This window comes from Pteropus vampyrus, unplaced genomic scaffold (assembly GCF_000151845.1).
Source record: "Pteropus vampyrus isolate Shadow unplaced genomic scaffold, Pvam_2.0 Scaffold14, whole genome shotgun sequence".
In the NCBI taxonomy this organism is placed as follows: domain Eukaryota; kingdom Metazoa; phylum Chordata; class Mammalia; order Chiroptera; family Pteropodidae; genus Pteropus; species Pteropus vampyrus.
The window spans coordinates 10368725-10374260 of record NW_011888795.1 but is presented as its reverse complement, the minus strand read 5'-3'; the positions used below and the strand labels follow the sequence as shown (position 1 = coordinate 10374260).

General features: G+C 40.0%; 2 protein-coding genes across 4 annotated transcripts in view; one reads left to right on the top strand and one right to left on the bottom strand.

Moving 5' to 3' along the window:
* Positions 1–5536, bottom strand: part of MCF2L2 (MCF.2 cell line derived transforming sequence-like 2) — a 195338-nt gene that overhangs the window by 65323 nt on the left and 124479 nt on the right. The window lies entirely within an intron of this gene.
* The window catches only part of B3GNT5 (UDP-GlcNAc:betaGal beta-1,3-N-acetylglucosaminyltransferase 5), an 18926-nt gene that overhangs the window by 5192 nt on the left and 8198 nt on the right, over positions 1–5536 (top strand). Inside the window, exon 2 of one of the 3 annotated variants that reach the window (XM_011382714.2) lies at positions 2900–2996. The exons of 1 other annotated variant lie outside the window; for it this stretch is intronic. The gene's annotated coding sequence lies outside the window, so the exon portion shown is untranslated. Of the gene's footprint in view, positions 1–2899; positions 3001–5536 lie in introns of all 3 variants that reach the window. One more of the 3 variants, XM_011382722.2, reaches the window with a different exon arrangement.

Here is a 5536-nt window from a genome sequence, read left to right as displayed (position 1 = left end):
GAGAGCGCGGCGGGGAAGCGGGGCGCATTCCCTCCCGGAGCGCCTTTGTTCGCCCCTGCCTGGGGGCGGGCGTCCGACCACCGAGACCCCAGGCCGAGCCGCCGCGCAAGTGCTGCAGGTAGGCTGGCGGGGGCGCGGGGGGCCGGAGCTCCGGTGGGGGTTAAGTTTCCTTGGGCCGGACGGGTCCCCGTCCCCAGGGAGCTCCAGCAAAGCGGCCGCCACGCCGCGCCGCGGAAACCGGCCCGAGCGCGGGAGACCGGAGGCGAGCGCCGCGCCCTGCGGGCCTCGGTTTCCGGCTGGAGTCCCGCAACCTCGCTGCCACCCCTGTGCTGCGGGGTCGAATTCGGGTAGAAAGCTTGCACGGGGTGGAAATCATGAACCGCCAGATTGGGGAAGCTTTCGGTAAATTACTGGTTGGAGAAATGGAGACGAGGAAGTGGGCTGGAAGGGGAAACTGGGGAAGAAGACCTCCTCCTAGGGGGAAAGTCTCTGCCACTTTGACTATGCCGAATTTTATTTTGCATCTCGAAGTGACAGTCGTTTGCTTACTCACATATCGTATAGGTGAACGTAGGAACTTTTCATCCGACTGACTACACACCCTATATTTTTTTCTTTTTATGGTCTACATGTTAAAGGGACACCTATGTTGAAACCGCACAGTGGTGGGCGGTGGCTTGTAGTTCATATTTAGGGTAATTCTCTGATGGAAATACATCCATTAAGGTTGGATTTGTTCCTCTGTGCCTTTATTTTGGGAAACTTTGCCTGGTCTCTATGGGGGAAGGGAGAGGGATGTGCGAGAAGCTGAGACTGACCCAGAAAAGGATGATCGAAGGTAGTTGAATTAAGTAGTGGCACTGTAAAGACCCAATCCTGAACTTTCTGAAAGGGGGATTGGTGATCAGCAGCCGAGGTTTTAACTTTCTCAAAAGAAATTTATGGTAGATTTTATATCTTGTTGGGGGGGGGGGGGGCGCTATTTTTATGGGTCAACTATTTAAAGCAAGATAAACTCAAAACCTGAAATATTCCCATTTTATATTTAAAATGACACTTCTCTCTCCTGCTCCTTCCCTCTCTCTCCCTTCTCCCCTTTCCCACAGGAACTCTCCGTATTTATTAACACCCTCTGAGGATGAGGCTGACTTAGTCTAACCCTTGGGAGCCCTCCAGGGGACTCACATTGACACCTTAAGATGGGGATGAGTGTTATGACAGAGAAAGTTCAAGCTGAATCCCAGAGAAGCTATTAAGAAGATGAGAACTGAGGGATAATTAGGTGGCATAAATGATATTGTACCTAAATACCCTCCCCCACAACCCTGAAAAGGTGGAGAATTTTCAAAATAGAGTGTAGGTTCTAGCAAGTAAAAATGTCACATTATATTTCACTAAATTGGAGATCAAATTTCCCTTTTATAAAAGACTGATTCAAATGATGAGAATGTAGGAAAAGGAATAACTTTCTAATTCTCAAATATAGAACAGCTTGAATAATATAACTCACGGGTTTTGAAATGGGTCATCTTTTAAAATGGGTCACTTGGCTAAAATCATTGCACTTAGTGACTTTCAAATTGTAAAAGTAGAATTCTTTCTGAGGACCAACTGCACTAGAATCCATATAACAGAACAGGATGTGGTAGTGATAGAAAGAAACTGGGAGAAACTCAGAAGGAAATGATCTCTTATTAAAGTAACAATGTATCCTATCTTTGGAATTTTGTATATGCTCAATTGAATAGATCTAAGCTTTGCATCTGATGTCACATAACACATTTTTGGGGGGGGGGGAATATTTCCATAGCCATTATATTATTCCATTGTTAGAATAATCTTGTGATGAGATGCATATATTGTATCGACATTCCAGAAATTGAGGCATAGCAAATTATTAGAAGAGCTCTGCCATTTGACATAGAATCATAAAGCTAGCAAAGATTTAGCAACAGTGTAAATCTAGGCTATTTTTCTTATGGTATGCATATATATGAGGTATAAGAATCTTCATGTTTAAAGAAAGTTGATCAAGTGAGATGTAAACTTCCAATAAACAAAAGTGATTTTTTTTTTTTACATTTTAATGCTAAAAATTAAGAAGAGGACTTTGATCTGTAACTTATTTTTAAGATTTATCTTCCATAGTGAAGGCTTTAACACTAGAAGCCAGTTTTCTACAGAAGGAAATCTTTTACCAAATTTGCAGGTAATAAACTCCCAAAAGTTCAAGTTCGAAATACTATTACATAGCTTAAGATCTACTTAAGGGTTTCATATTTTATCTCTTTTCTTCCTCTCCTCCAACACTTTCTATAACTTTCTGGTGGTTCGCTAGACAAAGTAAGTTAAAAGATTGACTCAAGTTTCCTTCTCCATAATTTACAGGGCCTTAAAATCTTTGGCTTTGTCATTATTATTGAAATGTATTTTTAAGTTCTTATGGGAATCATAATTGTTCTTTCCTGTCAAGGACAATGGTAGATGTGTTTAGTCATTTAGTAGTGATACTTCTGTTTTCAGTCTCAACAGTATTTAGGATGTGTTAATTGGCCCATAGCAATCAGATCAGTATTTTTAAAAACTCGTATCTAACGAATATTCTTTTGAGAAGAATATTGAGGGTATATCTCATCATTTCGAAAGGAAAATAATCCCGGAAGAATATCAGCCATCTGCTATCTAAACCATCATAGTAAAGATGCACGATTTCCAGAGAAAGGAAATTAGCGTATATTAAACAACTGATCCGGACCACACTTTGTCATTAAATTATCTCAAATGATCCTCAGAAAACACTGTGGTATGTGGTTTAGAGAACAGACAAGCACCAGAATATAAATCTACTTGTATTCACATTCTAAAACTCTTGGTTTTTCTACTCTCTTGCCTCTATCAGGTCAATTCCAAGTTGCACTGGAACATTCACTGACTGGTAAGGGACCTACACTGGAAATATCTCTGAAGCCTTCTCAGCACCTGTGGCCTACTACATAGTATGTGAGAAATTAATATTTGTTGAATTAATTAAATGTAGGCATTACCTACTCACACGACTGCCCATAATGCATGGAACAGGGTGGTGCTTAATAAATGGTAGTTATCTTAAAATAAATGTTAATCACCTGAGACAAAAATGTTTTATACCTCTTATGTTTTACACCAGTATTTACTTTTTGTACTCTGTAAACCCTCAATCAAATGTTGTTTCCAAATATAATATCCAGAACAGGACATATGAACTGCCATTGGACAATAGGCTTATATGTGTAGCTTATGTAATAGGTTTATACTGGGTTATATTGTCAATTTATTCTTAAATCACTATTTTTCATATCATAATTTGATCTCAGCTTTGTATATTCTTCTCCTTTCATTTCATCCAATACTTATTCATCAAATTCTTGCTTAAAACATCCCCCTGAGCCCTATACTTCTTTCTTCTTCTTCCCTCCTTCTCACCTCTTTTTTTAAAACCCCTTCTGCCATTTTGGATCTCCTCCCTTAAATCATCCACTCTTCTCTGTGAAGGAAAGACTTTATGCACCCAAAGGACACAGACCCACGAGATCACTTTTGCCCATTGTCTAGTGCTACTGGGATCAAGAAAAGAAAGGAGGGAAAATGGAAATGGAGGGTTAGGAAAAGGGTTATATTACAAAAAAAAATGAGAACAAGTTCTGACAAAATGCAAAACATAAGTGACTCCAAACTTCAGACAGTGAAGCAAATTCTTTGCTTTCTTGAGACACTTCTCTTGGCCCTGCCCCTGCATCCTGACGGGAGCTCCAGGAAGAGCAGCTGTGCCGGTGCCAGGAAGGGAGGACAGGTGAGGAGCTGAGGGACAGGGCCAGGAACCAGACTGGAATTTTTGGAGCTGCCACAGCTTCCGGAATTTATGGAGGTTATGTGGCGAACCCCACATCTTGGTGCCTCGGTTTTTTCCTTCTGCAAAATGGGGAGATCATTTCTCCCTCATAGCTTGTTGTGAGGCATAAAGAGTTACTACGTACATGAAGCATTCAGAACATGCCGCTGTACAGGAAGCACACCCATGTTGGTAACTGTTGCTAGAGCGGGCACAGGAGTTTGTTTCTTAAGGAGGCAAGAACGAAACTGTATTTAAAAGAGCAAGGAACCCTATCAACCTCAAGAATGAATCCAGAGGGCCAAGCTTAGAAAAGCACACGTTTGACCTTTATGAGGCCTACTTTATATTTCAGCCTTTTTGTTTGTTTGAAATTCTATACACTCAAACTTGTTACTGGAAATTTTTAATGACTTTTAATATAACTCCTCTGAAATATAGTAATATGTACTCTGTAGTCCTGTGCCACCGGTTTCCTTAGCACCTGTCTTTACTTAGGGCCCATCTTAATTTGTTTGTCCATCTGGTATTTCCCTGTTTTTATTTTTCCCCTAACCAGCACACAAATATACACCTTTGTTTAACTTATAAAGAAACATATACCTTAGTTTATATAGGTGAGGAGCTTGTTACTAGATTCACACTGTAGGTTATATAACCCCACTTTTCCTCTGTCTCATATCCATGCTTGCTATGTGGGAATTTAAACTCTTTGGACTAACACTGAAATGAAGAACAAACTCTTTAAATGTATTCTTTGTGGAAGGACGACAACTCCAAATGGCTTCTAATATTTGCCCATGGCTTGAGCAAAAATTTCATAGCTAGTCATAAAAATACCTACAGACAGCTATTGGGTAGAATTTTTCCTTTTTTACAGGCCTCATATCGAAAACACTCAATTTGATTAAAGAATAAAATTGGGAGACTATCAATTTTTCACGCTTAAAATGTGAGTCGTGAATTCATATCTCAAGTTGCTTTCTTCTTGAGCAAATAAAGTAGGCAAGTAGTCCTAAACAGTAACAAGTTGTGTTTTTCAGCACCAATTATTACAACTAATTTACTAAGAAAAATCTATGAAAATCAAATTATAGCCTTTCCAGTAAATTCAGAGCTTTTTATTCCTGGTTTCTTTTAACATGGCAGTTTGGCTTCTGAAATTGGTCCTAGCTATGTTTAACAGAGAATAGATGATCAGACAAGCCAGATAAAAATTCTTGGAATGTTGAATAAAATGCAAGATAAAGATGGGACAGAAAATGTTATCTTTCTTCCCTTTGTGTTATGCCTGGACACGAAACAAAAATTGGTCTCACCTGGGACTTAAAGTCATAAAAGTTCAAATGTAAAAGGTATCAAGTACTGAGGCATTTTTTTTTTTTAACTGTAACTTATTAGAAGAGCATCATTAGTTTAGGGTCATACTTTTATCACTTTTAACTGTTGTGCTCCAGATAAAATCCTCACTTGCTTCTCCCTCGTCCTGGCCCTGTCAGTGTGCCTTAGAGAGGAAATGCAGGGGGTTCAGCCTGGAAAATCCGTGAAGACACACAAGGGGATGAAACACTAACATTGTGTATGTTGTCGTCTCCTTTCTCTATGAGGCAAGAGTTAAGCTCATCAGCTAAGAGTGAGGAGGACAGGCCTTGGGAGAGCAGAGAAGAC